This window comes from Gracilinanus agilis, chromosome 4 (assembly GCF_016433145.1).
Source record: "Gracilinanus agilis isolate LMUSP501 chromosome 4, AgileGrace, whole genome shotgun sequence".
NCBI classification, from domain to species: domain Eukaryota; kingdom Metazoa; phylum Chordata; class Mammalia; order Didelphimorphia; family Didelphidae; genus Gracilinanus; species Gracilinanus agilis.
In genome coordinates this window covers 209333604-209352468 of record NC_058133.1, presented here as the reverse complement: position 1 = coordinate 209352468, position 18865 = coordinate 209333604, and the positions used below count along the sequence as shown (strand labels likewise).

Sequence of the window (18865 nt, the reverse complement as noted above, 5' to 3'; positions counted from 1 at the left end):
TTGTGGATTTCTAATTGACCATCATTACTGAGATAAGTAAGAGGGAGGCTGGGAGAGGAGAGGGCCAGCCTGTTTTATGGGTGTAGTTCCCTGCCATTATAAAGAGCTGCAGCCATCTTAATTTACATAAGGAATGCCATCTTACAGCATAGTGCAGACTCCATTTCACCACTATTACTGTTGTGCATCCTTATTAACCCTGCCCTTTTCTAAAAGACAGTTACATGTGCCATCTTGTAGTCAGGTAGGCTAGTTAATCCCTAATTGCCTGCAGGGCTAAGAGGCTATCTATAATTCTATCTTCTGTAACTGTCTCCCTGATGGAGAACCCAAAAAATAAAAAACCAAGGTTAAGTAAAGGAAGTGGTAGTAGACCCTTTCAAAAGACATGGACCAAGATGTATGGCATTATAGAAAAAAATGGCAGATCATTTTGCATTCTATGTACTGAAATCCAAGCCAAGTGATTCTTTGGCACAGCAGGCATCAGTCTAGTAAGCTGAAGGTCCGAGTTAGATCCTCTGATCCTTGGAAGGGAGGGTGTGATATACTAGAGAGGCTTCTAGAGACCAGAAGAGTCACGTGGCTTGGGTTTGGCCTTTCCTCAGGGAGGAACTCTCATGTGATGGATCCAAGCCTGAGGCTAACATCTTAGAGCTAAGTAGAAGGGATCACTTAAAATCTTTCTAGGCTACAAGCTTGGGGGCTTCTAGATTCCACATTGACAGACTATTGCAGAAAAAATACTGGGAACAAGGTTCTGAGTGAAGCAGAATTTTCTATGAATGTACAACTCATCTAAATCAGTGATCTACAGACTCCCTAATAGCATAAAAGACCCTGAGATTTAAACTGAGATGACATTAATATACCCAAGCTAAATTACACAAATTCTGTTTAGAGGAGGTCTGCCAAGACGGGTCTTTCTTGGCAAGAAAGCCCAGGGGTCTTCTTGTGAAGATCATTTTCCCTTAAAGGTCTTTTTTTAATGAGGTTTTTCTTGTGTTGCAGTTCATTTTCCCTTTAGAGGCATGGTACCCTCTTGGCAAGAATGTTTTCCAGGTGGAGTTTTTCTTTTCTTTTTTTAAAATTTTTATAACTCTTACCTTCCATCTTAGAATCAGTACTACACATTGCTTCTAAGGCAAAAGAATAAGGGCTGGGCAATGGGGGTTAAGTGACTTGCCCAAGGTCACCCAACTCAGCTAGGAGGTGTCTGAGGTCAAATTTGAACCCTGGACCTCCCATCTCTAGGCCTGACCCGCAATCTGCTGAGTTATCCATCTACTCTCAGGTGGGTTTTTTCTTGACTAAAAGATCATCTTCCCTTGAAGGACAGACACTTTCTTATTGAGAAGGTCTAAGGTTTTTCTTGGCAAGAAGGTCAGGTATTCTTATATCTCTTTCTATAAGGCGGTACCCCTCCATTCCACATATGGTAATAACGGAGATAGTCAAAGTTATTCTGTAGCTTCAGAGCCAAATGAGATATAGCCTCAGAAACTCCTGGATATATTCCAAGGCACTGAAGGCATACACAAACCTTCTTTGGCAAAGATATCAACAAGGAATTCTATTATTAATTTTAAGTTGACTATTATTATTGATTATGAACTCTCATACATAACTACTTAATAATTAGAATTATTTCTTACTATTAAATCTATTATGAGCACAATTTATCTTTATAATACTGATTAATAAATTATACGCAGAGAATATACAGTTATACTGAGGTATAAACAATGAATATAAAACTAAAATTCTTAGATTATATTTTACTCTATAGACAGTTTTGATTTCTTCATCTGAAAACTGCATGTTCATATTCTTTAAGAATTTATCAACTGGGGAATGATTTATGTTCTTACAAATTCTCCATATATTTGAGAAATGAAGCCTTTCTCAGAGAAACTTATAAAATGTTGTCACAGTTACGATTATCACCTGCTTATTTCCCTCCATCTTATTTTCCCCTGTTTATCCTTCTCTCTTTCTTCTTTCACTCTGTCACTCCTCAAAAATATTTTGTTTCTGACCACCATCTCTTCCAGTCTTCTCTCCCTTATATCACCCCCCTCCCCTTCTTTTTTTTTATATTTTTAAACCCTTAACTTCTGTGTATTAGTTCCTTGGTGGAAGAGTGGTAAGGGTAGGCAATGGGGGTCAAGTGACTTGCCCAAGGTCACACAGCTGGGAAGTGTCTGAGGCCAGATTTGAACCCAGGATCTCCCATCTCTAGGCCTGGCTCTCAATCCACTGAGCTACCCAGCTGCCCCTCCCCTCCCCTTCTTTTATCCTCTTTCCTTCCTAATTCCCTATAGGGTTAGATTACTATACTCATCTGAGTGTGCTTGTAATTCCCTCTGAGTCAATTCCACTGAGAGTAAGGTTCAAGTATTATCCTCCACCCCTACACTGCAAAATCTATTTCATGCCTTTTAATGTGAGATAATTCACCTCATTCTACCTTTCCTTTCCCCTTCTCCCAGTGCATCCCTCTTTCTCACCCCTTACTTTGATTTTTTTTTAGATATCATTCCATCATATTCATTTTCCTTTCTCACCTCTTAATTTTATGTTTTTATATATTTTCCCCATCATAGTCAACTCATACCCATGTCCTCTATCTATCTATACTCTTTCTAACTGCCCTAATAATGATAAAGTTATTAGGAGTTACAAATATCATCTTTCCATGTAGGAATGTAAAGAGTTTAACCTTATTGAATCCCTTATAATTTCTATTGCCTCCAGGATTAAATATAAAATCTGTTTGGCATCTAAAGCTTTTCATCATCCAGCCCCTCTTGGATTTCTAGCCTTCTTATACTCTTCTCATCATAATATATATATATATATATATATATATTTTTTTTTTTTTTTTGTTTGTTTGTTTGTTTGTTTTAAACCCTTGTACTTCAGTGTATTGTCTCATAGGTGGAAGATTGGTAAGGGTGGGCAATGGGGGTCAAGTGACTTGCCCAGGGTCACACAGCTGGGAAGTGTCTGAGGCCGGATTTGAACCTAGGACCTTCTGTCTCTAGGCCTAGCTGCCCCCACCGCATATACATTCTTGACCCAACAACACCACTATTAGGTTTATTAAGTTTATTTCCTATGATAACTGGGGAAAAAAGGAAAAGTACCTATATGTTCAAAAATATTCATAGTATCTCCCTTTGTGATGGCAAAGAACTTGAAATTGAGAGGAGGATGCCCATCATTTGGGCAACAGCTAAAAAAGTTGTGGCATATGATTATGATAGAATACTACTGCACTTTAAGAAATTGTGAGCAGGTTAATTAAAAACAACAGCAACATAGAACATAGAATAGTTTACCTGTCAGATCAATGGAGAAGGGAATAACTTAAGACCAAAGGAGAGAGAGAGAATATTCAAGATATAAAATGAATAATTTTGATTATATTAAATTAAAAGGTTTTTGTGCAGACTGCAGGAGAGGAAACATATAAGAAAAACAACTGCTTGAACGCATGGGTCGGGGTGGACATGATTGAGGGTGTGGACTCGAAACTACCACACCAATGCAACTACCAACAATTTGGAAATTGGTCTTGATCAAGGACACATGACAAAGCTAGTGGAAATGCGCATTGGCCAAGGGTGGGTGGTGGGGTGGGGGTGGGGGGTTGAAGGAGAAAGGTGGAGCATGAATGGAGCATGAATCATGTAACCATGTTAAAAATGAATATTAATAAATGTTAAAAAAAAAAAAGGTTTTTGTGCAAACAAAACTAATGTCACCAAGAATAGAAGGGAAGCAACAAACTGGGAAAAAGATTTTATAACAAATTTCTCTGATAAAGGTCTAATTTCTCAAATATATAAAGAACTAAGTCAAATATATAAGAAACTAAGTTATTCCCCAATTGATAATTGGTCAAAAGATATGAATAGGTAGTATTCAGATAAAGAAATCAAAGCTATCAATAATCACATGAAAAATGTTCTAATCCCTTTTGATTAGAGAAATACAAATTAAAATAACTCTGAAATACAACCTTATACCTAGCAAATTGGCCAGTATGACAGTAAAGGAAAATAATTAATGTTGGAGGGGAAGTGGCAAAATTAGGACACTAATATACTGCTAGTGGAGTTGTGAATTGATCAGACCATTCTAGAAGGCAATTTGGAATTATGCCCAAAGGGTTTTAAAAGAATGCATAGTTTTTAATCCAGCAATACCACTAGTAGGTCTATATTCCAAAGAGGTAAAAAAAAAATGAGAAAGGACCTGTTTGTACAAAAAATATTTATAGCTGTTTTTTGTGGTGCGAAAGAATTGGAAACTAAAGGGATGTCCTTTTTGGGGGGAATGGCTAACTAAATTGTGTATATGATGGTGACGGAATACTATTGTGCTATAAGGAATGATGAACAGAATGATTTCAGAAATAGCTGGAAAGAACTCAGTATACTGATGCAGAGTGAAATAAACAGAACCAGGAGAAGATTATACACAGTAACTGAAATATTGTGGGAGGATCAAATGCGCTAGACTTTGCTACTAACAACAATACAAGGACTGTTCTGAGGGACTTATTAAAAAGAATGCTATCCACATCTAGAGAAAGAACTGGTGGAGTAGAAATGCAAATGAAAACATATGATTTATCATTTGTTTATTTGGGTATATAATATGGGGTTTTGGTTTTATAAGATTATACTCTTACAAAAATGAATAATATGGAAATGTTTTGAGTGATAATACATGTATAACCCAGTAGAACTGCTTGTGAACTCTGGGAAAGGGGAGGCAAAAGGGAGAGAGAGAACATGAATCATGTAACTTTGGAAAATTTATGTGTAAATTTGTTATTGGAATAAAATTAAGAAAAATTCAAATATATAGAAAACTGAGTCGACTTTAGAAGAATAGGAGACATTCTCTAATTGATAAATGAATAAGACATTTTCAGATGAAGAAATCATCTATCTATAGTCATATGAAAAAGTGTTCTAACTCACTATTTATTAAGGAAATAAAAATTAAAACAACTCTGTGGCTATTAATAAACACCTCACACCTATTAGATTGGCCAATATGACAGAAAAGGAAAATTACAAATGTTAGAAGTGTTAAACTGGAAAAAAACACAGAACTATTAAATAGTCAGAAAAAAACACTCCTTAATTAAGGAAAAGGGATTCAGTGCTTTCAAGGCCTCCACACAGAGCTGCTCACTCCCAAGACTCTGGTTGCTCTGGTCACTGACCCCTGGGAGTACCACCAGGCTAGAGGACCACTCAGGAAGAGCCAATAAAATTGGAAAGCTTAAATACCCTTTTAGGGGAATTGGGAGGATGTGAGAGTATAGTTGATTGAGTTTATAATGGCAACGAAAGAAAATGAGGAGTCCTAATGGAGACAAAAGGGAAAAATCCGACCCAGGACTGGGTTATTTTGGTAAAGGACTTGGGTTTAAGGGTGTAAGGGAAGAAACCTTTGGGACAAAAGAGGTGCTTAACACCTGATGGGATTAGCCAACTCCACCTAAACTACTATAAATTCTATTGTTAGTCTGAGACTCTAGAAGTTGGGTTTTTCCCTCAGGGGGAAACTCATGTGACAAGGTCAACCTGGAGGTCTTCACTTTCAAGCTAACTAAACTGGAGGGTTATCAGACCTCATAAGGTTATAAGTTTGGGGATTTCTAAATTCCATGTCAACAGAGAAGATGTGGGAAAATTGGGACCTTAAAGCATTGTTAGTGAATTTGTTAAGTGATTAAACCATTATGGAGAACCATGTGTCCAAAAGACTATAAGGTACCAAAGAGATCAAAGTAGAAAGAACCTATTTGTACAAAAATATTTCTAGCAGTTCTTTCTGTGGTGGCAAAAAACTGGAAATTGAGAGGATATCTACCAATTGGGGAATGATTGATCAAATTGTGGCATATGGTTGCGATGGAATACTATTGTGCTATAAGAAATGAAGGGGATGATTTAAAAAAAAATGGAAAGATTTACATTGGGGCAGCTAGGTGGCTCAGTAGATAGAGAGCCAGGCCTAGAGACAAGAAGTCCTGGGTTCAAATCTAGCCTCAGACACTTCCTACCTGTGTGACCCTGGGCAAGTCACTTAATCCCAATTGCTTAGCCCTTACTGTTCTGCTGTCTCATTGGTTCTAAGACAGAAGGTAAGCATTTTTTTAAAAAAGGATTTACATGAACTAATGCAAACTGAAGTAAGCAGAACAAGGAGAACATTGTACATAGTAATAGTAATACTGAAGGATGATAAAATGCAATATTGTGATTAAAAATATGAATGACTTTGATATTCTTAGCAATATAGTGATCTAAGACAATTCCAAAAGACTTATGATGAAAAATGCTCTCCATTTTCAGAGAAAGAACTGATGGAATCTGAATGTAAATAGAAACATACTTCTTTGTACTTTATTTTTTGGAGGGGTCTGTATTTTCTTTCACAACATGACTAATTGAGAAATGTGTTTTGTGTGGCTGCACATGCAAAACTTTATAAAATTGCTTACCTTCTTATTGAAGGGTAGAGAGAGAGGGAGGGAACTTGGAATTCAAAAAATTTTAAACAAATGTTAAATTTTTTTCTGTATAACTAAAAGAAAGAAGAACCTTTTAAAAATAATAATAAAAGAAGTAAAGAGAAATAATAAAGTAGAAGGAAGAGGTCTAGCAGTACCTAATCTCAAATTATTTTACTGTGAATAGAATTCCCCTCCTTTCTAATTTAATCAGTCCGACACTTGAAGATACTTTTGATAAAAGTTCACACCCTCAGAGACAAGAGGTGGATCCCACAGGCAATGCCCCCTGGGCAGTGCCAGAAACTATGATTTTTTTCCTGAGATGTGAGTGGGAGAGCTATTGGGTTCAGAAAACTGCATATAAGCTGAACCCAGGAACTGCTAGCTCTCTTTGGCCTATTAGGACTTTTGTGGCAGCACATGCACATCTGTTTAGGCACACTGTCATTGGTGGCTCAGCCTCCTGTGTGTTGGAGACCCTTGAGAAGTTCAACTCCTTGGCTGGAGATTGTTGAGGGAGCCTTTCTTAGTGGTAAGCTGGATTTCCCATCAGTTTGGCAATTATAGGGTATTTAGGTAGGTAATATTTTCTACCTTCTTCTTACATTTCCCTCTGTTACTATATCTCTTTTTTAATTAAACTAAATTCTTAAAAGCTCATAGTTTAATATTTAATTATTGTAATTGGTGACCACAACTTTTTAAAACTCTTACAATTTGACAAAAACCTTTTTAATTCTTACAATTGGCTATCGAGTCACCAAAGCTGAACTTTTTTGAGCCACCAACACAGAATCTCCAGTTCAGAAATCCTCCAATACAAAAGTCCAATGCAGAAATGCCACACAGAATCCTTCTTTCAGCAAGAGCCATCAAGGCAACAGAATTACTCAGAATGCCCTCAGCTGGCTTTTATAAGCAGTTTTCTTCACATCATTTCCTGTCTCTCTGGTTTCTACTTCCTTTCACTGTGGGCTGGTCTATCACATCTCAGGAACCAATCAGAGTTTCTTAATTTGCCTGGCACTGCCCAAGGGGCAGTGCCTGTGGGATCCACCTCCCCTCCTCTAAGGATCTAACTTTTATCAAAAGGATCCCAAGTTCCTAACTGATTAAGTTAAAAAGAGTGGAGCACTCCAAGTACTTGATTGATTAAGATAAAAAAATTCCCTCCCAGTTGTGTAGGCTCTCCTGGCCTCACATCTACTGCCACAAACCTCTCTCCTTACTCCAGTCCATCCTCCACTCAGCTATTAAACTGATCTTCCTAAATTTTCTGACCACATCAACCCTGTCAAAGGCTCAAAGGCTCTCTCCAGGACCAAATATAAGGTCCTCAGGCTTCTAAAGCTCTTCCAGGGGGGAGCTAGATAGGTAGCTCAGTGGATTGAGAGCCAGGCCTAGAAATAGGAGTTCTTGGGTTTAAATCTGGCCTGAGATACTTCCTAGCTATGTGACCTGGGCAAGTCACTTAACCCCCATTGTCTAGCCATTATCCCTCTTCTGCCTTGGAATTGATACACAGTATCTAAGACAGAAACTAAGAATTAAAAAAAATAAGGCCCTTCATAAACTGGAAAGTTGCTTTTCTACTTTATCAGATCTCTTACATTTACTCTCTTCCCCATACTCTACAATCTAGGGATGCTTGTCTTCTTGCTTGACACTCCATCTCCTAGCTCAAGTTTGTTTTTTTTAAATAGAGTACTTTTTTTCCCTACCCAATAATATTTTTTATATTTTTCCCCCAATTACAAGTAGAAACAATTTTAAACATTTGTTTTCTGATATTTTGCAATCCAAATTCTTTCCTTCTGTCCCTTCCTGCTCCCCTCCCTGAGCTGGCAAGTAATCTGATATGGGTTATACATGTGCTATCATGCAATACATATTTCCCTATTTGTCTTGGCATATGTCACACATGCAAGAAAAAACTCACATAGGAAATTAAGTAAAAATCTGAATGCTTCGATCAGCATTCAGATTCCATTAGTTCCTTCTGTGACAATGGATAGTATTTTTCATTCATGAGTCCCTTAGATTGATTTGAACAGGCAGTTCTCAGATGAAGAAATTAAAACTATCTTTAGTCATATGAAAAAAATGCTCCAAAGCAGTATTTATTAGAGAAACACAAATTAAAGCAACTCTGAGGTATCACCTCACACCTATCAGATGGGTTCATATGACTAAAAAGGAAAATGATAAATGTTGAAGGGGATGTGGGAAAATTGGAGCCATGAACTGATTCTGACAAACAATTTGGAACCACGCCAAAGGGACCATAAAACGTATAAAAATGTATACCCTTTGGTTTTTTTCTTTCTTTTTTTAATTTTAATTTTGAATATTTTCCCATAGTTACATGTTTCATGTTCCTTCCCAATCCCCCAACCCCCCCCATCCCCCTTAGCCGACGCACAATTCCACTGGGTTTTACTTGTATCATTGATTAAGACCTAATTCCGGGGGCAGCTGGGTAGCTCAGTGGATTGAGAGCCAGGCCTAGAGATGGGAGGTCCTAGATTCAAATCTGGCCTCAGACACTTCCCAGCTGTGTGACCCTGGGCAAGTCACTTGACCCCCATTGCCTACCCTTAACACTCTTCTGCCTTGGAGCCAATACACAGTATTGACTCCAAGATGGAAGGTAAGGTTTAAAAAAAAAAAAAAAGACCTAATTCCATATTATTGACAGTTGGACTAGAGTTATCATTTAGTGTCTATATCACCAATCAGGCCATGTGTTCAAGCATTTGTTTTTCTTCTGTGTTTCTCCTACCAGAGTTCTTCCTCTGAATGTGGCTAGTTTTCTTTCTCATAAGTCCCTCAGCCTTGCTCTGGATTCTTGCTTTGCTGCTAGTAGAGAAGTTCCGTTATGTTTGATTGTACCACGGTATAGCAGTCTCTGTGTACAATGTTCTCCTGGTTCTGCTCCTTTCACTCTGCATCAATTCCTGGAGTTCATTCCAGTTCACATGGAATTCCTCCAATTTATTATTCCTTTGAGCACAATAGTATTCCATCAAACAGATACCACAATTTGTTCAACCATTCCCCAATCGAAGGACATTTCCTCATTTTCCATTTTTTTGCCACCATAAATAGCATGGCTATAAATTTTTTTGTACAAGTCTTTTTCCTTATGATCTCTTTAGGGTATAAACCCAGCATTGGTATGGCTAGATCAAAGGGCAGACAGTTTTTCAGCACCCTTTGGGCATAGTTCCAAATTGCCATCCAGAATGGTTGGATCAGTTCCCAACTCCACCAGCAATGCATTAATGTCCCAATTTTGCCACATCCCCTCCAGCATTTATTACTTTCCTTTACTGTCATGTTAGCCAATCTTCTAGGTGTGAGGTGGTACCTCAGAGTTGTTTTGATTTGCTTTTCTCTAATTAGAAATTTAGAACACTTTCTCATGTGCTTATTGATAGTTTTGATTTCTTTATCTGAAAATTGTCTATTCATGTTCCTTGCCCATTTATCAATTGGGGAATGGCTTGATTTTTTGTACAATTGATTTAGCTCCTTGTATATTTGAGTAATTAGACCTTTGTCTGAGTTTTTTGTTATAAAGATTTTTCCCAGTTTGTTGCTTCCCTTCTAATTTTGGTAGCATTGGTTTTGTCTGTATAAAAACTTTTTAGTTATTTTACATTTTGTAATTTTTTCTAGCTCTTGCTTGGTTTTAAAATCTTTCCTTTCCCAGAGATCTTACAGGTATACTATTCTGTGCTCACTGAATTTGCTTATAGTTTCCTTCTTTATATTCAAGTCATTCACCCATTCTGAGTTTATCTTGGTATAGGATGTGAGATGTTGATCTAGACCCAATCTCTCCCATATTGTTTTCCACTTTTCCCAGCAGTTTTTGTCAAATAGTAGGTTTTTGTCCCAAAAGCTGGGTTCTTTGGGTTTATCATAGACGGTCTTGCTGAGGTTGCTTACCCCTAGTCTATTCCACTGATCCTCCCTTCTGTTTCTTCGCCAGTATACCCTTTGAACCAAGACTACCACTACTAGGTCCATATTCCAGAGAAAGCTCAAAGATAGAGGAAAGGACCTATTTGTACAAAAATATTTCTTGTAGATCTTTTTGTGGAGGTAAAGAACTAGGAACTAGGGGAATATCCATCAGTTGGGGAATGACTGAACAAGTTGTATATGATTTAGTCAAATTTCATTGTGCCATAAAAAATGATGAACACAAAAAAATGATCATAAAAACCTGGAATGACTTATATGAAATGATGCAAAGTAAAATGAACAGAACCAGGAGAACATTGTGCACAGTAGCAGCAATAATGTATGATGATCAACTGTAAATCACAATCATTATTAGCAATGTAAAGATCCAAGACAACACCAAGGGACTCATGATGAAAAAGGTCATCTACCACAAGAGAAGGAATTGATGGAATCTGAATGCAGATTGAAGCATATCATTCTTCACTTTATTTCTTTCATGAATTTTTCTCAAGTATAAATGATATGTGTCTAATTTTACAACATGATGAACATGGAAATATATACTGCATGATAGCACATGTATAACCTATATCATATCATCTACCATCTTGGGGACAGCAGAGTTGGGAATGTGTTATTGGAAATATTGAACTACATTTCCCATGAGCCCAGTGACGTCCTGTCATTACGCAATGATGTAGACAGAGGGGTAAAACTGAGGGGATGGCGTTTCACTTCCTCTTTGTTTCCTATTCACCATGGTGAAAGCTGGGAATGGTAGGCTGCTTAAACAGCCTAAGCTAGCATTGCACATGGCTTTATTTTCTATTGGTTACTAATAAATCTTTTTTAAAAACCATAATTATTTTAAAGTTATCTTTATATATTCATTTTATTTTTTATATTGATGGCAACCAGAATTTTAGAAAAAGAACTCTCAAGTTTTTAAGATAATAAATTTAGTAAAAGCCATGCTGCAGCTGATAGCTACAGCTGCCCATTTCTGCCACTTCTGTTCCTGATCTTTCAACCACTGGCTGCCTGCCTGCCACCGACCCCATATCCTGGCCACTCCCTGTTGCTGTTGCTGTTCCCACTGTTCCCTATCCAAAATGGTGCCTGGAGCTGCTGCTGCTCAGAGTCAATCTCCTGAGGTTTGGGAAGTATAACTAACCCTCCTTCTTTTTCATTGTGCATAGCTGAGAGTTTCCTTGATGCCTGCCTTGGAATCCTGGGTATATTTTCTCTTAGGCAATAATTAGCCTCCTAAAGGGTTTTTACCTGAGGAGAGCTTCTCACTCTTAAACCCTACCCAACATGTGGGTTTTCGAGCCTGCTGCTTTTCCAGTCCCTACTCCAATTAGGCTTCCATGCTCTGCCTGTGGGAGAGGGGACTGGGATAGCATGTGGGCCCTAGCGTTTTAGCCCAAAGGGGAAGGGAAAAGAAGGTTACTCTTCCAAACAGGAAATAAAATTGCAAACATAGTCTGCCCTATTGAAGAACAGTGCATTACCTATTTCAAACAGCTATATTTTTTCTTCCTACCATTCCTGGGTTCACTAGTCCTTAAGGTAATCTTGTCTGACATTCAGGGGAGAGATTCCTACACCCCCTGGCCATTTGGGCCTGTCTGGCCTCTGTACCTCATCCTATATGGGGGTCATCCACACTATGCCCAGTGCAGAATTCTCCCTCACTATGGGAGATCCCAGAGCTCCGATAAAAAGAATTCAAATGGATAGAGAAGGAATTTTAAAGAGAGGAGGTGGATTTTAAGCCTTCTCAGACTCCACTGTTTTTTTTAAAGTCTCTGTATCTTATTGTACTTCGCTGATAGCTTTATGATTTAATTTTGTTGTTTTATGATTTAATTTTGTTGTTTTTGTGTTCATATATTAATCTGATCAATATCTTTCTGTTACACTGAATAATTCTAAGTTACTGTGTTTTTGATAAATTTTAGATAAATTCTGTTACATGATATTATTTGTACCTCCCCATGCTTTTACGAGAGCAAATATCATTGTTGAAATTTATTGTCACAAACCCTTTCATGAGATCACATGTTGCTTTTTATTTTATTTTGACAATTGTATACAACCTTTGGACAATTTAATGAGCTAAATATCTCAATTGATTTTAAGAAATCTTCAGAAGCAATTTTTAGAAATAAGGGTTCACTGGTAGTTGAAGAGATGTGCTATGACACCATTTTATTTTATTTCCCCACTTCCGCATTTATAAAAATGTAATGGATGAGAAATCTGAAGTGATTTTCACTATTTATTACTCTGCTCCACATGAAATGGGTGAGACATTTTGAAAACAGGTCTGTAAACTGTTATAGTCTCATACCAGAGGAAGAGAGATGCTCAAGAGGCTCAGTTACCCTGTAACAGGTTATAATCTCATCTGAGAGGTGTGAAGAATTTTCTCTGAAGCATAGTAGCTTTGAAATAATTTTTTAAATATTTGTAACTCTACACACATTTTGGATGATGGCAATAATAAATTTTGTTAAAAGATATATCAGCCAAGGTTGAAAGATTTTTTATACTTGTAGAATTTGTGACAAGTATACATCAGTTCATAGACATTTTAATATCACATAGATATTTAAATATCACACAGCAAGTGGCTATATAAAAACTCATGTGAATCCCATATAACAATGTGAATCCCATATAATAATGTGTTTGTTTGCTATTGTCAATAATTGGGCTATTGTGAATTTTGGGAAATTGATACTTTACTTGAATGTGCATTATCTACTCTACTACTATTTTTTTTTTTAAACCCTTGTACTTCGGTGTATTGTCTCATAGGTGGAAGATTGGTAAGGGTGGGCAATGGGGGTCAAGTGACTTGCCCAGGGTCACACAGCTGGGAAGTGGCTGAGGCCGGGTTTGAACCTAGGACCTCCTGTCTCTAGGCCTGACTCTCACTCCACTGAGCTACCCAGCTGCCCCCTCTACTACTATTTTGTTTTTATATATCTGTTATTTGTAAAAATAATTTACATTCACAGTAGCTCATGGCAAGTTTTAAAAAGGAAATGGATCTCATTTTTTGGGTGAGAAACCTTTCACTGATTCTAAGCTATATATATTTTTGATTTTTAAAACATTCTCTTTATTATTCTTTTCCCTTGTATGTGCAATACAGTATTTGAGTTTATTTTTTCTCTCATTTTTGTACTTGAACTCATCAATATTAATCCTTTTTGATTTTACAGTAATATAAGTTTAATATAAATGTATTTGCTATAATATTAAAGCATACCCCAAAGCTTTAAGACTATGGAAATCTGCCATTTATTGATAAATGTTATGGGATTGTGATTAATGCTTGTGTCTGATTCCTTGAGAAGGGGACAAAGAGCCACTATACAGTGCAAAGAAGCACAGGGTCAAGGAGACCAACCAATCCCAACAAGATTGATGAGAATCTGCTCAATGCTTAAGAGCACAAGGTCAAAAAAGACCAAACCAATCCAGGTAGGATTGATGAATTTCTATGCCAATACTAAAGGACTTTAACCTAGTGTTTGGGGTTCAGGATTGTGGCTAGTCTGACATGTTAGAGGCCAGCTTTCCCTGAGCCACATCCTAGTCAAGTCCCGAAGGTTGGCTATCATTCTGGTTCCCTCTACCCTGAGAATGAAGGCAAATCAGACCAGGAAATGACACTTCCCTTTTACCCAAAAATCTAGTCTTTTTCTTTCTTTTAGAATGTGGCAACTTCCTGTAGTCTTGGCTGCCAATGGGTAAGTGCAAATTTACTGCATTTTGTCCTACAGACTTGAGGGATAGAAATCGCTTTAATAGGGCCTTGATTCAAGGACCTATTATAAGTTTATTTTTCCTTTACTTACATTTTTGCACATAAGCCTTTGACATTTTATATTTCCTCCACAAGTTATTTTTCTTTTTTCTTTGGATTTTTTTAATGTTTTTGGATTTTTTTTAAACCCTTAACTTCTGTGTATTGGCTCATAGGTGGAAGAGTGGTAAGAGTGGGCAATGGGGGTCAAGTCACTTGCCCAGGGTCACACAGCTAAGAAATGTCTGAGGCCGGATTTGAACCTAGGACCTCCCGTCTCTAGGCCTGACTCTCAATCCTCTGAGCTACCCAGCTGCCCCTTGGATTTCTTTTGATAATTGACTCATACACCCCCATAACTCAGTCATGTATCCTTAGCTGATCTGGGTGTTTGTCTCTATCCTCTTTTTTTTTTTTTTAAACCCTTACCTTCCGTCTTGGAGTCAAGTGTATTGGCTCCAAGGCAGAAGAGTGGTAATGGCTAGGCAATGGGGTTAAGTGACTTGCCCTGGGTCACACAGCTGAGAAGTGTCTGAGGTCAGATTTGAACCTAAGACCTGTCTCTAGGCTTGGCTCTCAATCCACTGAACTACCCAGCTGCCCCCTATCTCTATCATCTTGAGGGGAGAATGTGTTATTATTCTCCTCCGGGGGTATGTATGTGTTATAATCTATAATGTAAAGTTTAAATTCTTTTGAGAGTAATTTCAGGATAAGAAATTTGCTACCTCCCCAAATCCAGAAAGTGAACTGTTTGGAGAAGGCACCATGAAGATGCCTGCAGAGACCCTATGCTGCATCAAGAAGATCCACAGTGAACTTTGGTGTGCAGTTGATTGAACTGTTGGGGGTTGAATGCATTTGTTTTGAATGTACACTCTTATGCCGAAGGGGACTGTCCCCTAACTGGCTTTTTGTCAATGCGCCTAGCAATCATTGGATCATTGGTTTTGTCCTTTTTTTTTTCCTTTTTATCCCCAGATTACTGTTATTTAAAAGTTGGTTATGTTTACAAGAGCCTTTGGGGAGAACAGTCTCCCTTGGCTCTCAGGGAGGAATGTGTTATTGGAAATATTGCGGTCCTTGAACTATATTTTCCATGAGCCCACTGGCTTCCTGTCCTTACTCAATGACGTAGACAGAGGAGTAAAGCTGAGGGGCTGGCATTTTGCTTCCTCTTTGATTCCTATCCACCATGGTGAGAGCTGGGAATGGTGGGTGGGCTGGTTAAATAGCCTAAGCTAGCATGGCACATGGCTTTATTTCCTAGTGGTTACTAATAAATCTTTTTAAATAAACTATAATTATTTTAAAGTTATCTTTATATATTCATTTTATTTTTTATAGGAGTGAGGGAGGGAAGAACATGGATCATAAAATGTCCAAAAATAATTATTAAAATTTTATCTATCATAAAAATTTTTAAATTAATAATTAAAAAAAATTAATCCCTTGGACCAATTCCATGACATTTCTTTTTAAAACACTTGCCTACTGTTATAGAAGCACTACTAAGTATTGATTTCCAGACAGAAGAGCAATAAGGGCTAGGTAATGGGCTTTAAGTGACTTACCCAAAGTCACCCAGCTATGAAGTATCTGAAGTCAGATTGAATCCAGGACTTTCTGTCTCTAGGCCTGGCTTTTGATCCACAGAAACATGTAACTGTTCTTACTCCATTGCTTTTAAATGTCTGTCTCCTATTCATGATATGCTTTCCCTCCTTATCTCCACCTTCTGGTCTCCTTCAAGACTCATTTCAAGTTTCACATATTTGAGAGACCATTCTCAGTTCCTTTCCTACCCTCTCTACTATTATAGCCTTATCTCTGAGATTACCTCCTATTTGTACTGTAAATGTCTTATATGAACAGAATTGTTAACATATTCTCTCCCTAATTAGAATGTGAGTACCTGAATGTCAATGACTATGTTTTTGTATCTTCAGTGTTTAGCACAGTGCCTCACACATAGTAAGAATTTAAATGTTTGTTGTCTGACTATAACTGTTAAAGCAATTCTCATATTGGCAAAGTTAACCTAAAATCAAAATGAAAAATGTTGGAGGGACTGTGGGAAAATAGGTACATTAATGTACTGGTGGTATAGGTATTAATTGGTCCAATCATTCTGGAAAGCAATTTAGATCTTTAACCCTGAAAGTCACTAAACTATTTATATCACTATTATTAGGTCTATGCCCAAAGGAGATTAAAAAAAAAAAAAAAGAACAGAGTCCATATGTACAACATTATGCAGAGCAAGTCTTTCTACAGTAGCAAACAGTTGGAACTGAGGGAATAATATCTTTAGGGTAATAGGTAAAGCACATTATGGTATCTGAACACAATTGAATTGAATTTTTAAAACGACAAGGAATCGTTTCAGAGAAATCTAGGGAAACCTTGCTATGAACTAACAAAAAGAAAAGTAAGCAGAATGACAATTTATACAATAACAACATTATAAAGAAAAACAATTTTGATCAACTTGAGAATGCTTATCAATGTAATAATAAACTCTTATTTCAGCGTACTGATTATGAACAAACTACTCACCTCCTGATAAGAAGATGATAGACTGAAGATGAAGAATAAGTCATACATTTTTGGACACAATCAATATGGTAACTTGTTTTCTTTGACTTGGGTGGGAGGAGGCAAAAGTTGAGAGATAGAGTAGCTTAAAAAAAAAAGAAGAGTATCACTGAGGAATTTTTTTTTAATGAAGAGAAAAGAGAAAAACCAGAAACACATATAAATAGGACAACTGTGGAAGTTATATGTCGGTGATGGCAAAATGTCATGTGTGTCAGCACTGACACACATAGCCATTTTCAATGACACAAGAACGCAATCAGCTGCATACAGAGAAGTATGGGGCCGCATGCTGAGGATGAAACATTTGCTGTAGTGTAGTGTAGACACTGTGCACTATAGATGACAATTCTACCTATGTTAATTTACCTATTTTGGTTTATTAAATACAGTTATATATTACAACTATACGTTTTTGTTATTTAAACTATAAATATCGTGAAATTATGGTTTTTTTCTCCAAGTGACACACCACCTGAGTTATGTTCGTTTTTTGGGTAAATTTTGACACACCAAGCTCAAAAGGTTGCCCATCACTGTTATAGGTTGAACTCATATATTTAAAAAGAAAAGTCAGATGTATATAATAAAAATTTGATGTTTCATTACAATCCACAGTTTTTGTTCTTCTCCATACCAGTTATGCCAGGCTCGACTCAATGCTACTCATAGGCTTGCCCCTGAGCCATAATGAGGCTCCTGCTGCTCCTACTCATGATAGCTGCCAAGCCAGATAAGCACCAAGATATAGTATATGATGGGGCCACTGCTTAAGTTCCAGATTTGCATTTCCCCAGGTTATATAGGTGGGTGTTTTAGGAGTACTTGGGTGTTATCAACCAGTAGTACCTAAATATACTGATAGGAAGAGGGAGTTACCTCCTTCAACCAATATATAAGCCCCACCTATAAAGCATCTTTCTCATCAGTTGTCAAACTAGTATAAATATGCTTGAAATTTTTGGCAAGAATTTTTTTCCTTTGGCATATAAACTGCAAGCACCTGGCAGTAGGACCAAGGAAATAAAATATTTTCTGAATGATGGTTTTCTTCCCAAGTAACATGATTGAGAACCAGTCAACAAGCATTTTTGAGACAAAACTTTAAATGATATACCACTCTGTTCAAAGCTGGAATCTGGTCACCTTCTATCCATGTAGTAGCTTGTTCAAATTCTTGACAATGAAATGCAGCTCAGTGTACATATGGATCCAATCCTACATCATTGATCTTAGCCTCATCTTTCAGCCTTGAAAACTCATTTGCATTAATGGATATTTGAAAGAGTATCAGTTAACACTGATGAAGTTTGTGCTAAAGTGTTTTGGAGCAATGCACATTCATGGAGTTTAACAATACTGTATATATTTTTTTATTTTTTAAAACCCTTACCTTCCACTATGTATTGTTTCCAAGGCAGAAGAGTGGTAAGGGCTAGGTAATAAGGGTTAAGTGACTTGCCCAGGGTCACACAGCTAGGAAGTGTCTGAGTTCAGATTTGACTCTAGGATTTCCCATCACTAGGCCTGACTCTCAATCCACTGAGCTACCCAACTGCCCCTCAATACTATCTATTTTAACGCCACTAGTTGTCTTAAAATGCAGACATTATTACTTGTAACTTTATTTCATAGTCATGTTTGGTAGGGAATGGCAAATTGAATTATCTTATTTTTTTCATTGAAAGATTATTAAAATTCTGGCAATTTTATATGAATTTGTTCTTTTTGTAGTTTAAAATGGATATCAGGGAGAAATTGCTGAAATTCTTAAGAATGTTACCAGAAATTGTCAATCATCTTGAATTTAGTTATACCCCATTTGTATGATTTTCAAAATATTGCTAGTTATGAACAGTACATTAAACTATATTACAAAAAAATCTAGAGTACAATGCCATTTTGTGATTACAAAAGAACTACTA

General features: G+C 37.1%; 1 pseudogene; it reads left to right on the top strand.

Annotated features, from left to right (window-relative positions):
* LOC123246211 overlaps nucleotides 1-18170 on the top strand; it is a 50333-nt pseudogene extending 32163 nt beyond the window's left edge.
* Nucleotides 18171-18865: the final 695 nt, after the last annotated feature.